The sequence below is a fragment of the Felis catus genome, chromosome A1, assembly GCF_018350175.1.
Source record: "Felis catus isolate Fca126 chromosome A1, F.catus_Fca126_mat1.0, whole genome shotgun sequence".
Lineage (NCBI taxonomy): Eukaryota > Metazoa > Chordata > Mammalia > Carnivora > Felidae > Felis > Felis catus.
Genome location: NC_058368.1, coordinates 83,031,684 through 83,055,589, shown reverse-complemented (window position 1 = coordinate 83,055,589; position 23,906 = coordinate 83,031,684). Strand labels below are relative to the sequence as shown.

General features: G+C 34.6%; 1 pseudogene; it reads left to right on the top strand.

Moving 5' to 3' along the window:
• Window positions 1-2,105: 2,105 nt before the first annotated feature.
• The window catches only part of LOC109499939, a 58,019-nt pseudogene continuing 36,218 nt past the window's right edge, over window positions 2,106-23,906 (top strand).

Genomic DNA, 23,906 nt, shown 5'->3' with positions numbered 1-23,906 from the left:
TACAGTGTAATAATGGTTTCAGAAATATAATTTAGTGATTCATAACTTACATAGAAGATCCACAGTGCTCACTTGTAGCCCCTTTAAAAAAGTGCATTGTTTATCATTTAGTTTGCATTTAATGAATATTTGAATTAATGACTAAGTAATAAGAAAGGAGATGACTCCAAAGGATGAGGATCCCAGTAAATTATGACTGATTTCAGTTATAAAGCATCACATGCGAAAACCCAGTGGGAAACTATAAATACAGTATTTTAGCACATGCTGATTTTTATTATAATAATATGTAACTGAGGTAAAATATGCAATAGGGATAATTTCACCTATGGAAGAATAGAACTGTATCAAAAAGAAAAGTCAGTTAGCAAACTAAAACCTAAATGATCTAAATACTTGAGGTATAAAAGCTAAAAAAAAATAAAAATGTATATTTATCAAAGCTATGTAAACGTGAATAAAGAAAAATTAATAAATACATATTTAGGAGTAGGTACCTGTTTGTGGAGAGACAAGAAGATAAAGAGAGTCTGTGGAAATGTAGTATTGTATTTGGACAAAAGAAAAACCTCTCCAGACCATGGACTGGGGAATGAGAAATACGTAGAGAGCCAGTTTCTACTTGCAAACAGCCTTAGCAGCTGAAAACAGGAGTTTTCAGGGATGCACATCTTTCTCCTGACCACATCTTTCTCCTGCCTGCGTGTGCATGGGGGATGGAAGCCAGGCCTGGGTCAAGGTAGTGATCTCAGGGGCACACTGGGAGACAACAGTCCCTTCCCTCAAGTACTGTGGGAAGAGTTTATTGCCCACCTCCCCCCCCCCCCGCCCTCGCTCCACCAAGGACAATGGTTTCCAGCACCAGTCACAGGCCCTTTGTCAGCTTCATGGAGTAGCACTACCCCAGAACCAGGTCCACATGGTTTTGGATCCCTTAAGACAATGGGTTTTGAATCCCAGCTGAAGCACCTAGGAGGTCTGGGAGACTGTGGAGCAAGACAGGCTGAGTGTCCACGCTACTCTGCTGCCTGAACAGTATGGTCTGAGAGACCTGGTGTGGGGAAGAGAGGTTGGGATGTCACATTTTTCTCCCCATCACCAACACAGTGGGGTTTCAGAAAACAGGACAGCAGCCCCCAGTGGAGGCGGGACCTACTTACACCAAACCCAGTTCTTCCATGCCTGCTAACTGCCTATCTACCAGAATGGGACTGATGCTGAGCAAACCAAATGGCCTCTCCTCCAGATCCACACAGCCACCAGTCCCAGGCACCAATGGACAATGGTTCTGTGATTTTGTATGTTAGTCTGTTTTGTTATTATTATTACTATTATTATTTTCTCTCTTCTTTCCTTCTCTTCTCTTTTCCCTTCTTTTTTTTTCTTTTTACTTTCCTCCTTTTTTTTTCCTTTTCTTCCCTTTGGAATTTTAGTATATCTATATCATCTATATCTATATCATCTATATCTATATCTATATCTAATCTATATCTATCGTTCTTCTTTCTTTCTTTCTTTCTTTAACTTTCTTTCTTTCTCTCTTCTGGTTTTTTGTTTAATCAGGCATTTTTACTCTATTTTTTACACCTTTTCCACCTCTCCTTCTTCTTTATTTTCCTCCCTCTCTTTATCTCTGGATTAAGCCTTATAGTTTCATGATTCCCTGCCTGGTCTTTTTTCTTGCCACTTTCATTTCGTTTTTTGTATGGGATAAGGTTTCTCTTCCCCTTTTTTCTTCTTTTTCAGGGTTACTTCAACAAACGTATCAAAGCACATCTAGTGGAAGGTCCAATCCACCACTATGAGCAGTGAGATAGAGCAGCCAAAGATGCAACAACAGAGTGTACACAACCCACTCCAAAAACACTTCCTAAAGTGTCAGACCCTGGACAGTGTATGACCCCTTTTAAATATAGTAGTACTCACAGGTGCAAGATATATAACAATCTATTAAAACTCATAAAAGACATAAAACTAGCCAAAATGACAAATGGAAGTAATCTCCTCAAAAGAAATTCCAGGAAGAAATGACAGACAGAGAATTGCTCAAGACAGATATAAACAATATATCTGAATAAGAATTTAGAATAATAGTTATAAGACTAATGGCTGGGCTTGAAAAAAGCATAGATGACAGCAGAGAATCGATTGCTGCAGATATCAGATACCCAAGTAGTAGTCATGATGAATTAAGAAATGCGGTAAATGAGATGCAAAGTAAATTATACACAGTGAAAAGGATGGGGAAACAGAGGAGAGAATGGGTGAAATAGAAGATAAAATTATTGAAAATAATGAAATTGAATAAAAGAGGGAAATGAAATTACTAGATCACAAGGGGACAATTAGAGACTTAAGTGACTCAATGAAACCTAATAATATCTGTATCATAGGAGTTCCAGAAGAAGAAGAGAGAGAAAAGGGGGCAGAAAATATATTTGAACAAATTATAGCTGAGAACTTCCCTAATCTGGGGAAGGAAACAGACATCCAAGTTCCAGAGGCACAGAGAATCCCCCTCAAAATTTACAAAAACAGGTTAACACCATGACATATAGTGTAAGTATCAAATTACAAAGATAAAGAGAGAATTCTCAAAGCAGCTAGGAACAAAAGGGTGGTGGACACATGAGGTTAACAGACGTATCCACTGAAACTTGCAGGTCACAAAGCAGTGGCAGGAAATATTCAATACGCAGAATAGAAAAAAAAAGCAACCATGAAGCCTTTATCCAGCAAGGCTATCATTCTAAATAAAAGGAGAGATAAAGGCTTTCCTAGACAAACATAAACTAAATGGGTTTATGACCACTAAACTATCCCTGCAGGAGATTCTAATAGGGACTATATGAGAGCACCAAAGACTACAAAAGACCGGAGATCACCATAAGCACAGAACCTAGAGATAACACAATAACACTAAATCCACATCTTTCAATAATCACTATGAATGTGAATGGACTAAATGCCCCAATCAAAATACACAGGATAGCAGAGTGGATTTTTTTTAATCTGTCTATATGCTGCATACAAGAGACTCATTTTAGACCCAAGCACACCTGCAGTTTGAAAGTGAAGTGATGGAAATATCACATTACTGGATGCCAAAAGAAAGCCAGAGTAGCCATACTTATGTCAGAGAAACCAGATTTTAAAACAAAGACTGTAATGAGACATGAAGAAGGACATCCTATCATAATTAAGGGGTCTAACATTCAAAAAGAGCTAACAGGAAATGTTTATTCCCCCAATGTGGAATTTCCAAATATATAAATCAATTAATCACACACATAAATAAATATATAGATAAAAATACCAGGATTGTAGGGGACTTTAATACTCCACTTACTGGGGCGCCTGGGTGGCTCAGTCGGTTAAGCATCCGACTTTGGCTCAGGTCATGATCTCACAGTCTGTGAGTTCAAGCCCCACGTGGGGCTCTGTGCTGACAGTGCAGAGCCTGGAGCCTGTTTCAGATTCTGTGTCTCCCTCTCTCTCTCTGACCCTCCCCCACTCATGCTCTCTCTCTGTCTCAAAAATAAGTAAACGTTAAAAAAAATTTTAATACTCCACTTACAACAAAGGACAGATCATCAAGGCAGAAAATCAATAAGGAAACAACTCTTAATGACACTTTGGACCAGATGGACTTAACGGATATATTTAGAACTTTTCATCCAAACGCAGCAGAACACACATTCTTTTTTTTAATGTTTTTTAAAAAAATAATGTTTATTCATTCTTGAGAAATAGAAACAGAGCATGAGTGGGGGAGAGGCAGAGAGGGAGACGGAGACACAGAATCTGAAGCAAGCTTCAGGCTCTAAACTGTCAGCACAGAGCCTGACATTGGGGTTGAACCCGCAAACAGTGAGATCATAACCTGAGCTAAAGTCGGATGCATAACTGACTGAGCCATCCAGGGGCCCCTAAAATACACATTCTTCTTGAGTGCAAATGGAATAATCTCCAAAACAGATCACATATTGGGTCACAAAATAGTCTTAACCAATATAAAAGGATTGAGATCATACATGCATATTTTCAAGTCACAGTATGAAACTTGAAATTAAGCAGAAAAAAAAAAAACTTTAAATTCCCCAAATATATGTAGGTTTAAAAATATCCTATTAAAAATGAATGGGTTAACCAGAAATTAAAGAACTTCAAAAATATATGGATGCAAATGAAAATAAAAATACAACAGTACAAACCCTTTTGGAATTAGCAAAGGCAATCCTAAGAGAAACATACATTGTAATCCAGGTCTATCTCAAGAAACAAGAAAGGTTCTAAATACAGAACCTAACCTCACACATAAAAGAATAAAGGACAGCAGCAGAGAAAGTCCAACACCAGCAGAAGAAGAGAAATAATAAAGATTAGATAAGAAATAAACAATATAGAATCAAAAATAATTAGAACAGGTTACTGAATATAAGATCTGGATTTTTGAAAGAATAAACAAAATTTATAAACCCCTAGCCAACTTCTCAAGAAGAAAAGAGAGAGGACCCAAATAGATAAAAACAAGAATGAAAGAGGAGAAATCACAATCAACACCAAACAATTATTAGAAATACAAACAACTATTAGACAATACTATGAAAAATTATATGCCAATAAACTGGACAATCTGGAAGAAATGGACAAATTCCTAGACTATCCACACAATACCAAAACTTGAAAGGGAAGAAATCGAAAATTCAAACAGACCAGTTGAATCAATTTTCAAAAATCTCCCAACAATTAGAGTCCTGGGTCAGATAGCTTCCCAGGGGAATTCTACCAGACATTTAAATCAGGGTTAATACCTCTTCTTCTCAAGCTGTAGCAAAAAATAGAAACAGAAGGAAAGCTTCCAGACTCATTTCAGGTTATGACCCCAGGGTCATTGGATAGAGCCCTGTGTCAGGCTCTGTGCTCAGCATGAAGCTTGCTTAAGTTTCTCTCTTCTGTATGTCTCTGTTTCTGTCACTCTCTCTCTCTCCTTTTGCCCATCTTTCTTACAGCCTCTCTCTCTCACTCTCCCAAATTAAAATTAAAGACATAAAAAGATATATGCACTCGTATGTTTATTGTAGCATTATTTACAATAACCAAGAAATGGAAACATACCAAGTATCAATCCATAGATGAATAAATAAAGAAGATATGATGTGATATATAGATAGGTAGATAGATATAATATATGATATGACATGACATTATAGAGATATATAGAAATATATAGAGATATGATATATACCATATGATTTCATTCATATGTGGAATTTAAGAAACAAACAGATGACCATGGGGGAAGGGAGGGGGGGGGAAATAATTACAAACAGAGAGGGAGGGAGCAAACCACAAGAGACTCTAAAATACAGACAACAAACTGAGGGTGGATGGGGGGTGAGAGAGAAGGAAAATGGGTAATGGGCATTGAGGAGGGCACTTGTTTGGATGAGCACTGGGTGTTGTATGTAAGACAATTTGACAATAAATTATATGTGTGTGTACACACACACACACACACACATAGACAAATAAAACAATAAAAAACAAACAAAAACAAATAAACAAACAAAAAACCAGACTCTTAAGTACAGAAAACAAACTGGTGGGTGCCAGGGAGAAGATGGGTAGGGAAATGGATGAGGTAGATAAAGGGCAAAAACACTGCATCCCAAAGCAACAGAATATACTTTCTTCTCAAGTGCACATGGAACATTCTCCAAGATACATCACATACTGGGCCACAAAACAGCCTTTCATAAATGTGAAAGAATTGAGATCATACCATGCACACTTTCAGACCACAATGCTATGAAACTTGAAATCAACCACAGGAAAAAGTCTGAAAAACTCCAAAAGCACGGAGATTAAAGAACACCCTACTAAAGAATGAATGGGTCAACCAGGCAATTAAAGAAGAAACTAAAAAATATATGGAAACAAATGAAAATGAAAATACAACAATCCAAATGCTTTGGGATGCACTGAAGGCAGTCCTGAGAGGAAAATACATTACAATCCAGGCCTATCTCAAGAAACAAGAAAAGTCCCAAATACAAAATCTAACAGCACACCCAAAGGAAATAGAAGCACAATAGCAAAGACACCCCAAACCCAGCAGGAGAAGAGAAATAATAAAGATCAGAACAGAAATAAACAATATAGAATGTAAAAAAAAAAAAAAACAGTAGAGGAGGTCAATGAAACCAAAAGTTGATTTTTTTGAAAAAATAAACAAAATTGACAAACCTCTAGACAGGCTTCTCAAAAGGAAAAGGGACAGAACCCAAATAGATAAAATCATGAATGAAAATGGAATGATTAGAACCAATCCCTCAGAAATACAAGCAATAATCAGGGCATACTATGGAAAATTATATGCCAACAAACTGGACAACCTGGAAGAAATGGACAAATTCCTAAGCACCCACACACTTACAACACTGAAACAGGAGGAAATAGAAAGCTTGAACAGACCCATAACCAGAGAATAAATTGAAGCAGTTATCAAAAATTTCCCAGCAAATAAGAGTCCAGGACCAGATGGCTTCCCAGGGGAATTCTACCAGACATTTAAAGCAGAGATAATACCTATCCTTCTCAAGCTATTCCAAAAATAAAAAGGGAAGGGCAACTTCCAGACTCATTCTATGAAGCCAGCATTACTTTGATTCCCAAACCAGACAGAGACCCAGCAAAAAAAGAGAACTACAGGCCAATATCCTTGATTAATATGGATGCAAAAATTCTCAAAAAGATACTAGCAATTCGAATTCAACAGAATAGGAAACAAACATTCACCACAATCAAGTGGGATTCATTCCTGGGATGCAAGGCTGATTCAACATTTGCAAATCAATCAATGTGATACATCACATTGATAAAAGAAAAGAAAAGTATATTATGATCCTGTCAATTGATGCAGAAAAATCATTTGACAAAATTCAGTATCGTTTCTTAATAAAAACCCTCAAGAAAGTTGGGATAGAAGGAACATACTTAAACATCATAAAAGCCATTTATGAAAAGCCCACAAGCTAATATCATCCTCGATGGGGAAAAACTGAGAGTTTTCTCCCTGAGATCAGGAACACAACAGGGGTATCCACTCTCATGCCGTTGTTTAAGATAGTGTTGGAAGGTCTAGCATCAGCAATCAGACAACAAAAGGAAATCAAAGTCATCAAAACTGGCAACGATGAAGTCAAACTTTCACTTTTTGCAGATGACATGATATTATACATGGAAAAGCCGATAGATTCCACCAATATCTGCTAGAACTGATACATGAATCCAGAAAAGTCACAGGATACAAAATTATTGTACAGAAATCAGTTGCATTCTTATACACTAATAATGAAGCAATAGAAAGACAAAGAAAGAAACTGATCCCATTCACAATTACACCAAGAATCATTAAATGCCTAGGAATAAACCTAACCAAAGATGCAAAAGATATGTATGCTGAAAACTATAGAAAGTGTATGAAGGAAATTGAAGAAGATATAAGGAAATGGAAAAACATTCTGTGCTCATGGATTGGAAGAATAAATATTGTAAAATGTCAATACCACCCAAAGCAATCTACACATTCAATGCAATCCCAATCAAAATTGCACCAGCATTCTTCTCGAAGCTAGAACAAATCATCCTAAAATTTGTGTGGAACCACAAAAGACCCTGAATAGCCAAAGTAATATTGAAGAAGACCAAAGTGGGAGGCATCACAATCCCAGACTTTAGCCTCTATGACAAAACTGTAATCATGAAGACAGCATGGTATTGGCACAAAAACAGACACATTGACCGCTGGAATAGAATACAGACTCCAGAATTGGACCCACAAAAATATGGCCAACTAATCTTTGACAAAGCAGGAAAGAATATCCTATGGAAAAAAAATACAGTCTCTTTAACAAATGGTACTGGGAAAACTGGACAGCAACATGCTGAAGAATGAAACTACACCACTTTCTTATAACATTCACAAAAATAAACTCAAAATGGATAAAGAACCTGAATGTGAGACAGGAAACCATCAAAACCCTAGAGGAGAAAACAGGAAAAACCTCTCTGACTTCAGCCGCAGCAATTTCTTACTTGACACATCTCCAAAGGCAAGGGAGTGAAAAGCAAAAATGAACTATTGGGACCTCATCAAGATAAAAGCTCCTGCACTGCAAAGGAAACAATCAACAAAACTAAAAGGCAACCAATGGAATGTGAAACGATATTTGCAAATGACATATCTGACAAAGGGCTAGTATCAAAATCTATAAAGAACTCACCAAACTCAACACCTGAAAAACTAATAATCCAGTGAAGAAATGAGCAGAAGACATGAATAGACATTTCTCTAAAAAAGACATCCAGATTGCCAACAGGCACATGAAAAGATGCTCAATGTCACACCTCATCAGGGAAATACAAATCAAAACCACACTGAGATATCACCTCATGCCAGTCAGAGTGGCTAAAATGAACAAATTAGGAGACTATAGATGGTGGAGATGATATGGAGAACTGGAAACCTTTTGCACTGTTAGTGGGAATGCAAACTGGTGCAGCCACTCTGGAAAACAGTGTGGAGGTTCCTCAAGAAAATTAAAAATAGATCTACTCTATGACCCAGCAATAGCACTGCTGGGAATTCACCCAAGGGATACAGGAGTGCTGATGCGTAGGGGCACTTGTACCCCAAAGTTTATAGCAGGATTTTAACAATAGCCAAATTATGGAAATAACCTAAATGTCCATCAACTGATGAATGGATAAAAAGTTGTGGTTTGTATATACAATGGAATACTACTTGGCAATGAGAAAAAATGAAACATGGTCTTTTGTGGCAACACGGATGGAACTGGAGAGTGTTACGCTAAGTAAAATAAGTCATACAGAGAAAGATACCATATGTTTTCACTCTTATGTAGATCCTGAAAATCTTAACAAAAGACCATGGGAGAGCGGAAGGAAAAAAGAAAAGTTAAAGAGGGAGAGAGCCAAACCATAATAGACTCTTAAAAACTGAGAATAAACTGAGGGTTGATGGTTGGTGGGAGGGAGAGTGAGATGGGTGATGCGCATTGAGGAGGGCACCTGTTGGGATGAGCATTGGGTGTTGTATGGAAACCAATTTGACAATAAATTTCATATTAAAAAAACATAAAAAACATAGTTTAATGTTTGTTTTGGTAGGGACATATTTTACTCTAAGAATTACATCAACACATGCATTAGTATACTGTAGTCTGCGTGTCAGCAGAGTCATTTTTAGTATTACACTAAAATACACTTTTTTTAAAATTTTTTTTCAATGTTTATTTTTGGGACAGAGAGAGACAGAGCATGAACGGGGGAGGGGCAGAGAGAGAGGGAGACACAGAATCGGAAACAGGCTCCAGGCTCTGAGCCATCAGCCCAGAGCCTGACGCGGGGCTCGAACTCCCGGACCGCGAGATCGTGACCTGGCTGAAGTCGGACGCTTAACCGACTGCGCCACCCAGGCGCCCCTAAAATACACTTTTGATCTAATCAACACAAATGGATGTTTATCACTTCAAATGTGTTGTTTTTGTATTTGCCAATGTAACATTATGTAATGTGTTTCTTTGAATATGTAATGTAGACAAGATGAGTTACAGTGGTCCTTAGATTCATAATTAGTAATTAAATTCACATACTTATTTTATAATTTATCATTATTTTTACCTTCTTAAAATTTTCTTTCCTTTACTTTTTAATTAAATCAAAGTTAACATAAAATGTAATACTGATTTCAGGAATAAATTTTAGTGATTCATCACTTACATTTAACACCCAGTGGTTGTCCCAAGTGCCCTTCTTAATGCCCATCAGACATTTAGCCCTTCCCTCCGCCCCCTACCAAACACCCCACCAGCAACCCTCAGTTTGTTCTCTGTATTTGAGAGTCTCTTATGGCTTGTCTCCCTCTCTGTTTTTATATTATTTTCTCTTCCCTTATTTTCATCTGTTTTGCATTTTAAATTCCCCATATGGGTGAAATCGTATATTTGTATTTCTCTACCTGTCTTATTTTGGTTTGCATAATAAAGTCTAATCCCATCCACGTTGGTGCAAATAACAGGATTTCATTCTTTTTGATTGCTGAGTAATATTCCAGTGTGTGTGTGTGTGTGTGTGTGTGTGTGTTATATCAAATCTTCTTTATCCATTCATTAGTCAATGGACATTTGGGCTCTTTCCATACTTTGGCTATTGTAGACAGTGCTGCTACAAACATTGTGGTGCATGTGCCCCTAGGGATCAGCATCCCTATATCCTTTGGATACTTAGTGAAATTGTTGATTTGTATTATAGTTCTATTTTTTACTTTTTTTATGAACCTCCATGTTTTCCAGAGTGGCTGCACCAATTTTCATTTCCACCAATAGTGCAAAAGGGTTCCTTTTCCCCCCCATCCTTGTCAACATCTGTTATTGCATGATAATTTTAGCCATGCTGACAGGTAAAACGTGATATCTCATTGTGGTTTTGATGTATTTCCCTGATGATTGGTGATGCTGAGAATTTTTTTATGTGTCTGTTGGCCCTATGGATGTCTTCTTTTGAAAAGTGTTTGTTCATGCCTTTGCCTATTTCTTCAGTTGATTGTTTCTTTGGGTGTTGAGTTCTATAAGTTCTTTATAGATTTTAGATACTAACCCTTTATAAGATTATCATTTTCAAATACCTTCTCACATTCCATCAGTTGCCTTTTAAAGTTTCGTGATTATTTAATTCACTGTGAAGAAACCCTTTATCTTGATGAGGTCCCAATAGTTCATTTTTGTTTTTGCTTCTCTTGCCTCCAGAGACAAATCAAGCAAGAAGTTGCTGCAGCCAAGGTCAAATAAGTTGTTCATTTTGTATTCTGGGATTTTGATTGTTTCCTGTCTTACATTTAGGTGTTTCATGCATTTTGAGTTTATTTTTGTGTATGGTGTAGCAAAGTGGTCTAGGTTCATTCTTCTGTGTTTCGCTGTCCAGTTTTTGCAACACTATTTTCTGAAGAGACTGCCATTTCTCCTTTGGATATGCTTTCCTACTTTGTAAAAGATTAATTGGCCATACATTTGTGGGTCCATTTCTGGGTCCTCTATTCTGATCCATTGATCTTTGTGTCTGTTTTTATGCCAGTACCATACTGTCTTATTGATTACAGCTTTGTAATACAGCTTGAAGTCCAGAATTGTGACGTCTCCAGCTTTGTTTTTCTTTTTCAGGACTGTTTTGGCTATTCAAGGTCTTTCCTGCTAGCATACAAATTTTAGGATTATTTATTTTACCTCTGTGAAGAATTCTGGTGTTGATTTGACAGGGATTGCATTGAATATGTAGATTGCTTTGTGTAATATTGACATTTTAACAATATTTATTCTTCCAAATCATGAGCATGGAATGTTTTTCCATCTATGTCTTCTTAAATTTCTTTCATAAGATTTCTATAGTTCTCAGTATATAGATTTTTCATCTCTTTAGCTACTTTTATTCCTAGGTATTTTATGGCTTTTCAATATGTTTTTTCATTCTTTTTCAATAAGTCACTTAGTTCTCTAAGTCCCATATCATGCTCTTTTGCCTTTTTCCCCTCTTTTTTCTGCTCCATTTTTCTCCATAAGTTTGTGTTGTATATTGCTGATTTGCTTCATCTACCCTTGCAGTCATGGAATTTATTCAAGATTGCATCTCAGTAATAGTATTTTTTTATTTCTTTCTGATTAGATTTTATTTCTATTATCTTCCCCCAAAAAAGGATTCTATTATTTTTTCAACCCCAGATAGTATTCTCATTTTCACGGTTCTAATTTCTGGTTCAGACATCTTGGTTATATCTGTGTTGACTAGGTCCCTGGTGTCATTTCTTACTGTTTTATTTTTTTTGAGGGGGGAATTTCTTCATTTTGTCATTTTGGAGGAGGAAAAGATAAAATTAAAAATTAAAAATTAAAAGTTAAAAAAAAATTTAAAAAGAAACATAAAATCAACTAAAGAAAGCTAGACCCTAGGTGTGTTTGGTCTTCTTGTTGAAAGAAGCTTGATAGAATAGTGAAAAAGTAAATGGAAAGTAAATGGAAAAAAAGGTAAGAAATTATTTACAAATTAAACATATATACACATAATAAAATAGAATAAATGAAATAAATAAAATGAAATGGAATAAAAAATTAAGTAAAAAAATAAATTTTTCTTTCTGTATCCCAGAAAGAGGAAGAAAAGAAAAAAAAAGAAAAGAAGAAAACAATTTAAGCAAAAACAGAAGCAAGGAAAACAAATAAATAAACCAGCCAACAGAATGAAATCTGAAAGAAGTTACATCAAGTTTCCCCAAAACTGAAAATATGAAGTTCTTGATGGTCCTTAAATTATGCAAGTGGAGTGGCTAGTGCTGGTCTTCTAGGGGACGTGCTTGGAGGGCTCAGTTGGGCGTGCCTTGGTGTAACAGCTCCATTCTCCACTAAGTGGTGCTGCTTAGCTTATTGGGGTGGATCAGTGGGATGCACGTGCCTACATGTGGGTGCACAGGAAAGGTGAAAATGTCTTCACCGATCTCCCTAGTTTCTGGCACAAAAACTTCAATCTTTCAGTGGCCTGAGATCAAGTGCCCCTCTTTTGTCACAGGCCTCCACTCCCCGCCTCTACCCTGCCCATGTGCAAGCTGTTCTCCTGACAGGTGGCACCTCCCTCCAGAGTTTTATATCAGATGTTGTTGTGTTTTAAAATTCCACATTTCAGAGGCCCCTTCGGGTTGGACCGGCACTGATTCTTTGAGGGAAGGTCTCACTGAGCAATGGCCAGGTGCTGGCTTGCCCCAGAAAACCAGGTGATCACACACTGGCAGAGTTTCAAAGATTATGGCAACTCACAACACACTTCTGGCACCAGGTTTCACCGCACTCTGGCATTTTTGTCCCAATACCAGCAAATGTAGCTGTTTTCTGGGTTCTGCTGGGAACTTTTCCTGTGGGGAGGTTGTATAGCCTCTACCAAATGCACTCCATGCAGGGGGGTTGCTTCTCCTCATGTGGCATATGGACCCCACAGACCCCACTGTCTGCTCCTGGGGATTTGCCCTACTTCCTCACCAGAGCACTGCCAAGCACTGAGCTCTGAAACCTCAGACTCTTGGATCCACTGTTTGTAAAATTCTGGTGGTATAGAAACCCTCTCCTTTTTTCTCATTATGGTTTTGGGGAACAGATTTCTTGTCTAATCCCCTGCAAGTGTTTTCAGTCTTTATCTCTCTTTATAGATTCTTTCAGGGGAGTGCTTTTATTGCAGGATCCCATTGTGCCACACTCTCCCTCTTTCTTTTTCTCTATCCTCTTTTCACAAAAACAGCTCCCTACCCTCCTTGGCTTTTCTCTCCCCCAGTTCATCCCTCCCCACAATGTACTTGCAGAGTTCCATGGCTCAAATTATGCAGATTGTTGTACTAACCCTCAGATAAATTTCCTAGGCATTCAAAATGGTTTGTTGCTGATCTAGCTTCATTTCAGGGATGAGACAAGCTCGGGGTATCCATGTTTCTCTGCCCTTTTAACTTCTCCCAGAAATACCAAAAATATTTTCCTTTTTAAAAAAGTATTTATTTATATTTAACTTAGGTAACACAGTGTACTACTCATTTCAGAGGTAGAAGTTAGTGATCCATCATGGGAAAGACAGTGTCTTAAGCAAATTGTGCTAGTAAAACTGGACGTTGACATGCAGAAGAATGGAATTGGGTCACTTTCTTACACCATACAATAAATTAAAAGAAAATGGATGAAAGTCATAAATGTGAGACAGAAAACCATCAAAATTGAGGAGAACAAAGGCAGCAACCTCTTGGACTTCGGCTGCAGCAACTTCTTACTAGATATGTCTCTGGAGGCAGGGAAATAAAAGCAAAAATTAACTAGTGGATCTTCATTAAGAGAAAATCTCCTGCACAAGGAAGGAAGCAATCAGTCAAACTAGAAGGCAATTGATGAAATGGGAAAAAAGTATTTGCGAATTACATATCAGATAAAATGTTAGTATCCAAAATCTATAAAGAAATTATCAAACTTAATACCCCAAAAAACAAGCCAGTGAAGAAATCTGCAGAAGAAAATATTTTCTAATTTAAAAAATTGTGGACAAATTTAGATTACTATAACAAGGATGATTTTCTCTTTCACAAACAATTTTTGCCAAAAAGAAATATAAAGCAAAACAAAACAAAATAAAACAAAACAAAAACACAAGCTTTTACCATAGCAAAAGTTGTTTGAGCCATGTCAGAGTAAAAACTCTAGATTTGTTGGAATTTAAAATATGGTAATATTTCCTTATTTCCATTATTCTTCTATGTGATACATATTTAAGATATTTATGCTCAAATTTCTGAACTATAATCTATGTGTTATGCATATAAGTGTTAAATTCATTGTCTATGCTTGTAAATGTTATGATTCATCACCAATGAATTAAAATTAATATTCAATTAATTTAATATCAGAATAGGAATTGATAATTAAATAATACTGGGGAAATGAATATTTGGTATATATAATGGGATATTACTTACTCATCCATAAAAAATAATGAAAACTTGCCATTTTCAATGACATGAAAATAATAGAGTGTATTATGCTAAGTGAAATAAGTCAGGCAGAGAAATACAAATACCATGATTACAATCATATATGGTATTTAAGATACAAAACAAATGAACATAGAGGAAGGGAAAAAATGAGAGAGACAGAGACAGAGACAGAGAGACACAGAGACACAGAGAGAGAGAGTGAACCATAATAGACTCTTAACTATAGAGAACAAACTGAAGGTTGAGGGAGGCAGGTGGGAATGGGATGGGTTACATGGGTGATAGTTATTAAGGAGGGCACTTGTGATGAGCACTGGATGTTACATGCAATTGATGAATCACTAAATTTCTCACTTGAACTCAGTTTTACCATAAATGTTAACTAACTAGAATTTAAATAAAAACATGAGATCAAAAAAATTAAAAATTAAATCTTGAGTCTTTAGTTGGTGTTTGATGACTGTCATTGAAGAGTTTTACAAAGATTTACTGTACTTTTACTCCAATCCAAGATCTTGAAATCAAGTATATATTATAATATATAGCATACATTTAATTAATTAAGACAACAGGGGTGTCTGGGTGGCTAAGTCGGTTGAGTGTCTGACTTCATCTCAGGTCATGATCTCACAGTTCATGGGTTCGATCCCCAACTCGGGCTCTGTGCTGACAGCTCGGAACCTAGATCCTGCTTCAGATTCTGTGTATCCCTCTCTCTCTACCCTCCCCTGCTCATGATCTGTCTCTGTCTCTCAAAAATAAACATTATTTTTTAAATAAATAATTAAGACAACAAATGACAGTGCTTATATTTTATCAGAAGTATACTATGTATGCATCAGCTAAATTTGAAGCTCCAAAAAAGAAATATTTATTTTTGATCTGGCTAGAAAAACCTGAAAGTTTATAAATATAATCATATAAATTTTATAATTTTACATCTTCTATGTAGAATAATTTAACTTTCTTCATCAGGGTTATATAAATTGCAAACTCTACAAAAAAATTTGAAGAGCACTCTTTACACCAATAAACTTAAAATTTTTCTTTTTGAAGTTTATTTATTTTTAAGAGAGAGAGCATTCAAAGGGAGAGGAGGAGAAAGAGGGAGAGAGAAAGCATCCCAACCAGGGTCTCCACTCTCAGTGTGGAGCCCAATGTTGGGCTCAAACTCATGAAATGTAAAATCATGACCTGAACAGAAATCAAGAGTTTCACACTTAACCAACTGAGCCACCAGGTACCCCAAATTTAGAGTTATTTAAGTAAAAACTTTAGTAATAAAGTTACTTTTAACTTTGAATTTGGGTTAATGATACTGAATTGATTAATTTACTTAACTTCAACAGGGAAAGTTTTTAAGTGGATATGCTTTCACTTCAAAATAACATCAAATATTCTAACAATAAAGAAATATTATTATTATAATGTTTTTATTATTTGATTCAGTGATTATAATGTTTTTATTATTTGATTCAGTGACTGAAAATGTTTTAGAGTATGGAACTTTTTGGTTATATGAATCTAACTTTTTAACTGTACATTTTATTAAATATAAATACTTACCAACTATGTACATGTATATACATATACGTATATACACATATACATGTGTATACATATATGTATACACAATAGGTATATATGAAATATCATATATTTCATGACATACATATGTATAATTAAAGATGTAATATTTCTCAGATTAACACATTTACTTATACTAACATTATTATATGTGTGTAGTGAGGTGCTTAATGTTTTCTACAGGCAAATATTCATTCTACTAAAGACCATAAGTGTCCTCTAATGGGTGTGTTACTTCAGGGTTCTATATTCTAAAATACTAAAATTGTCTTTTTTGAAATTATTCATTTATACTCTCTTAAAATCACCTAATTCCTTGGTTATTTTTGTCTAAATACAATCTATGACTATAAATATTCATATATGCAAAAATTATTTCTCCTCATACCTTATTCTCAGGATAAGTAAAGAGTTTGTTAACTTCCCTCTTTAGGAATTCTTTGTATTCTGAGAATTGTTTTCAATTATTATACTGTATGTATTTTAAGATATTTTAATAGATACTGTAGTTTAGATAACACTAGTAATCTACTGATAGAAATAAAAAAGTAATATAATATATTTGACATCTATTGAATTTGAACACATAAAAACCTTATGGTTCATGATATGTACCAAGACACAGATATGAATGTCGATCATTTATTATGATAGTTTCAAACTCTAAAAAGCCTAAATGTATGTCAATAATCAAATGTACACTTGTGTTACCATCCCCAGAATCCAAGTAATAAACATACCCATTGCATATGCCTAAATTCACTAAATTTTATACATTAATTATTAGCAGGATTGTGTATATTAATTATACCTCATGAAAGATGAAAACAAATTAAATATATACATAAATCGTGTTAGAGTTTGAGCAATGAGCACCCTTAACTTTTACACTGTAGAGTTTTCACACTCCAGCATTATAAAACTATTGAGAAATTGAAATATGATCAGTCATAATTGAGATATAGTACCAGTGTAAAATTCACACTACATTGCTAAAACTACATATTTAAAAATAATATAAAAAAATCTCAGTAAAACTTTGCAATAATTATGCACTGAAATGTCAATGTTTGGGATATATTGGAGTAAATGACGTTCGCTTACCATTGCTTTATTCTTATTTAAAGTGGTTGCACAGATAATAAACCTTATATTTGTGACTAGCATTTGTGGGTCTCATATTTACAGCAGTGGTAGGTGCTACTCTAAAATAATGTAAATAATGAAACTTATAATTTCAAAGCATGAATGATTGTCACAAATAAAATATTTGCCTGAGGAGTCCATGAAAAAAGGGATGTATGGTATATCTTTCTACTAATGCAAATTTGAATAGAAGCAATATGAGTCTGTCATTGTTTGGAATTTATTAAAATGTTTCTTTTGGGAGGATGGGTGTTTATTGATTTTTAGAAAACATGCTTGTTGCTTTTTACAAATTGTGAGATATTTTTTAATATAGATGTGTGCATTTTATGAAAAATCATCACTAAAGTGTGCATTTTTCCTGTATTTGGTATACTTCAACAAATAATATAATTTTTAAAAATGTGTGTGATTTAAATAAGGAATTTTAAACAGAAATTATACAGAATTACATACACATATTATAAATGGAAAGTAATATAAACCTGAGATAAATATTAATCTGCATAATGGGAAATTCAGCAAAATATCTACAAAAGAATAAGATGGAATGGAATAGCAAGCATAAGAGTAGAAACATGCAATTAAGGAAAACACACAATAGAAGGTTCCCAAAAAATCAAAGGCTGGAAAATTTAGATTGATCAAAATAAAGAGAAAAGATAAGTTAAAAATATAATAACAAAATAATGCATAACCATAAAATGAGCAGCCATTTATGAGAAAATATCTTGATATAAGTGTTGTAATTTTGGGCTTTACATTTGATATTTTACCTGAAATAGAAAAGTTGATGGCAAAATCAATACAAATAAGAATTGCAAATTCAGTATCCTAAACACAGGCTAGTGAAATATATTCTAAAGACAAAATAATAACAAATATACATTACATTAAGTAGTCTTATTTTTAGTAGTACCACTCATACTGTAAAGAAAAGCAATTAATGCTAATATTTTTTTTTAATTTTAATGTTTATTTGTGTGTGTGTGAGAGAGAGAGAGACAGACCATGAGTGGGGGAGGGGCAGAGGGAGAGGGAGACACAGAATCAGAAGTGAGCTCCAGGCTCTGAACTGTCAGCACAGAGCCCATTGTGGGGCTTGAACCCACAAACCACGAGATCATGACCTGAGCCAAAGTTAGACACTTAAAAGACTGCGCATTCAGGTGCCTCACTAATAGTTTTAAGAAGCAAACTTTTCATGGTAAGATAAAATATACCACACATGGAGAATCAAATACTTTATTTGAAATTATAGAATCTTAATTTCAATTAGAAATACAATGTAAAACCGTGATGTATCTTTTTTTCTAGATGATACATATTTTAAACTCTCTGTTGCAGAAGTTTAGAAACCATTGCAATGAGTAACAGTAACAATGAGCACAGTTTCAAAAATGTGATGTGTAGATGCAATTGTTAGGAATGTCAACTACTGTTTTTTAAGAAATTTCTCACAAACACCATAAAACACCTTCTTTTTCAGAAAGCAAAACAATTCCAAAGAGTAACAAAGTTAGGTCACAGGAAATTGGAGTCAACTTGAAGGGATTCAACTGGCCAAGTATAGGATAATTTGATGATGATGCAAATATAATAATCATAGCGGTTTAATTTTAATGAATGTCACAGTTCCTAATGATCCTCCCTCCCCCAACTAGGAGTATTATTCACTACTGGGGGACACATATCTTGTCTATACCACATGTGTTTTATTAGTGTGACCAAATAATTGTTAGAGAAAGTTTTCATTATAAAATGCAGAAAAAGTTACAGAATTTGCAAAAATAATCTTGCTGTGTTGATTAAATCATGGATCTAGGCAACAACCATCTATGTCTCTTCATATCATTAGTGAATTTATAAGAGGGGTATTTACTAATTATTGACCAAAGTTATAATAGATTAATCTATTGATCAAAAGTGGTATCAGTAAGAGTGAGTGAATTGGAAACCAGATCCTCATGAGATCCCATAGGAAGTACCCAGCATTGACTCTGAAGTACATTTGATGTATTTCAGAGTACATTTGATGGCAAATTTGAATCAGAAGCTACTCAAGCCAATTATTTAACAGAAATAAAAATATTTATAACAAAAATTCAGAAAGTATAAAGATCAAATCAAGTTGAAAAACACACTAATGGTGTAGTCAGCCAAATACAAATATGAAGCATTCTATAGGATTATATGTCTCTAAGAAATAAATAAAATTATCCCAGACTGGAGAGTGTCAACTTTGTCTTAGTTGGGATTCCACAGAAGCAGATCTAAGTTGAAGATCTGATATAAGTTTAACTGAGAGTTGAGGCATAAGGAATGGATACAAATAAGGAGAGTTAACTAATCATGAAGCAATGTACAAAAGTGTGGGAATGCAGCTTAATTCAATGAGTCATTTCTGGAAAAGTGTATAAAGCACACCCTCCTTAGAATCACCCTTGCCAGTGGGAATGGACATACATCCTGACTCTCACCAAAGGTTGGTTGAGAACTTCTTTACTGGGGTGGGGCAGGAGGAATGTTTATTCCTTGATTTTCAAAGTTACGTACACATGAATGCAGTGACCTTTCCTGGAAGTCAAAGGGATGTATTTGAGACTGATGGTATAATTTGGAAATTATTATATCAAAAAAAAAGCTAAGGAAGAATCAAATGGCATAACAAACCATTGCAACATGTGAATTTTATATCCTGATCTAAATAAGCCAACTGCCAAAAAAAAAACAAAAACAAAAACAAAAAAAATGAAAAACACATGATTTTTAAGACAATTGAGAAATATGATTAAGAATGTGATATTAGATGACATTATAGAAATATTAATTTTCTTATCATAATAAAGTACCATGTTTTTGTAAAAAAAGGAAGAGTTATAAATTTTATATATAAGATGTCTAAGATTTGCTTTAAATACCCCATATCATTTAAGTGTACAATGTTGGGTGGACATATATGAAACAAGATTTTGTGGGTTATGCTAGTTTCTCCTTTTTTATACATAATTGTCTTATACTTGAAAACTTCTGCTGAAAATTAAAATATAGCTAAACTTCAGAAAAAAAGAAAGAATATAAATAGAAAGAAAGAACAAAGAAAAGAAAGAGAAAAAAGAAGGAATAGAGGAAAAAGGAAGGAAGGAAAGAAGGAAAGAAGGAAGGAAGGAAGAAGGGAGAGAGAAAGGGGACACGTTCTGTGTGGTGTTCCTCTCCACATAGTACTCCTTGCAACTGTTGCATTTGAGATTGATGCATGAAAACCTGGGGAGAGGCTCTATCTTCTTAGGTCCCTGAAATGTCATTAAGAAGAAGTACCTACTCACTCTTCCAGCACTACTACATGAAAAATAAACAAATGTCATTTAGTTGTAAGATATTATAAATTATTGTGTCTAATTTTTATTATAATTAACCTAATTCAAATGATATAACTTTTTTAATACAATTATATCTGCACTTAACATTTTTGGATGTTGAAGAAAATACCCATAAGAAGAAAAAATAAACTTTATTCCTAGTGAACAATATATAAAATCAACTTAGATTAAAAGGACATATTCAAAATAAAAAATAAACATTTATTATAAGTTATACGCAACTATTTTTATGTCATAGTTGAAAGAAATCTATCAAATAAGTTATAAAGAGTAATTCATAAGAATATTATTAACACATTTGAACAATATAAAAACTAATATAATGTGTCCACTGAAAGATACCACCTTGAAGAAGATGGATAAATTCCTAGAAAAACTACCAAGTCATGAAAAAAAGAAAATCTGAAGAGATTAATAATGCATATGGTGATTGAATCAGTAATCACAAAACTCCCAACAAAATGCCCAGGACAAGATTTATTCATGCCTTAATTCTACCAAATGTTTAAATAAGAATTAATGTCAATCCTTCTCAAAATATTTCAAGAAAAATGAAGAGGAAGGAGCACCTCTAAACTCACTTTGCCAAGACAGCATTATCCTGATACCAAAGACAGATAAGGACAGTACAGGAAAAGAAACTACAGGCAAAGTGCCTAATACATATATGTACTTTTTTTTCCCAATAAAATACTAGCAAAGTGGAATTCAATAGCACATTAAAAAGATTTTACACCATGATAAAGTGTTATCCATCCCTGGGATTCAAAAGTGATTTAATTTATGCAAATAAGTGAATGTGATACATAAAAAATATACAATGCAAGAAAAACATCATGTGACATAATCATTTTTAAATTTTATTACTTTGGAGGGGGGCGCCTGGGTTGCTCAATCTGTTAACATTGTCTCAGGTCATAATCTCACGGTTTGTGACTTCAACCCTCACACTGGGCTCTGTGTTGAAAGCTCAGAGCCTGAAGCCTGCTTCAATTTCTGTATCTTCCTCTATCTCTACCCCTCCCTCACTCACACTCTGTCTCTCTTTCTGTCTCTCAAAGATAAATAAACATTAAAAAACACTATTTTTTGACATGACCTTTTTTTTGAGGTTTTTATTTTAATCCCTACTAGTTACCATACAGTGTTGTATTAATTTCAGGTGTACAATATAGTTATTCAAAACTTCCATACACCACATCAGGACAAGTGCATGCCTTAAACCCCAACACTTATTTAACCCATACACCCACACCTCTCCCCACTAGTAACCATCAGTTTTTTGTCTATAAATAAAGGTCTGTTTCTTTATTTGCCTCTATCATTCCCTTTGCTCCTTTGAATTGTTTCTGAAATACCAAATATAAGTGAAGTTATATATTAACTTTCTTTTTCTGATTGGTGTACTGATAGGCATGAAATTAATTCCATCCATGTCATTGCAAATGGCAAGTTTCCATCCTTTTTTATGGCAGAATTGTGTTCCATTGTGTATATCACTTACTCTTTATGAATTAATCAATGGACTTAAGCTGCTTTTATGTCTTGACCATTGTAAATAATACTGCTATAAACATAAGGGAGCAGGTCTTTTTTGCCTAGCATTCAGTATTGTGTCTATTTCTATCAGAGAAGTCATTTATGTGATTAGCTGTGGAGAACCAGAAAGTAAAGTCAAGGTTCTGTGTCCTTGGATTCCTATTACACGATTTAAATTAATCTGCAATGTTTTACCACTCTACCAATGCCTACCTATCACTGTTACTGAATATATCAGTAATATAGTAAATCACCTAAGAGTTGAAAATGATCTCAGAATAACACTGGTTTGATAGCCTTTCTTTCTTTTCTTTCTTTCTCTTCTTTCTGTCTCTTCTTTTTCTTTCTTTTCTTTCTTTCTTTCTTTCTTCCCTTTCTTTCTCCCTTTCTTTTTACAAACATGGTGCAATTGAAATAAACGATTGACTAAGATTGTCTAAGAGATTCTTGTTTCATTCCTTCAAGTTTTCACGTATTAAATTATTAAGAAGCAAAAACAGACTAGAAATAATGGAATTTCCCTGGCCTCCTAGATTTGGGAGATTGCCATAGAAGCCCTCCAAATCAATATCAGGTTTGTTGGGCCTATAATATAATCTGTTAAATATCTGTGATTTTATTTAGACACGGTTTAAAAATGTGTTAAGAAAGATTGTGCAGTATTCTGCTACTCAATATATCAATAAAATTGGTAAACAGAGGTTTAAGGGCACTTCCAACTGCCTGGAAATCTAGACAAATTATGATCTTTAACTCACTTTTTTCCCCCCTCTTACATTAGTGGGGATGATATTCACTAACAATGACATCAAAGCACTATTTATAGAAACTTATGCACTCTAAGCATGGAAGAGAAAGGCCTTAATTGAAAGAGCAGCGTTCAGGGGCTTATTATATCAGGCTTTTGGCATCGAAGTGAAAAATTTTTAATGAGTGGCTAAATCAAGAGCCCAGAGAGCCTTGTTAAATAGCCTCCAATTACCAAGTGTTAAAACTTTATATTTCCCCTTAGAAGTTATGGTTAGTTAGATCCTTGATTTATTGGGGGAATTGAGGAAAATTCTCTGAGATTAGTAAGAAACCTTTATTAACAATTCAAACAAAGCAGTGTGGTTTCCACGGTAATACTTGGTAGAGGAATAAGTCTCATAAGCAATAAAGTGTCCTCTGTATGAATTGTACACCAAACCAGTTAACTATAGCCAGCATATGCTTGATAAATAATAGTTACCAGTTATATATAAGATTTTAACAGTATGACACTGTCTCCTTCTGTCTGAATATAAAGACATGAAGCCACAATGGGTTCATTCAAGCTCACAAATGAAAATTAGACTGATTTATCAGTATTAAAGAAAAGCACAAATATTCACTTCAGAATATGATCACTATAGCATTCATTGTAATGAACCTGGCATATGTTTCAGAAATATCATAAAAGTGTGTTTTATAATATTAAGAAAGTAAAAATATGTTGAGATAACACATTTCATGTCATGTTTTATGTCCATGATATGATAGTGGATTATTCTCCCTCTGTGAAGAGGGATTTCTTCTGGATAGTCTATAAGAATTCAAAAGATCCAGCTAGATAATTATCTCCAAGTTTATAGCATCTTATCAAACTGATAAATAGACAGAAGGTATACACTTCAAATTTAGAC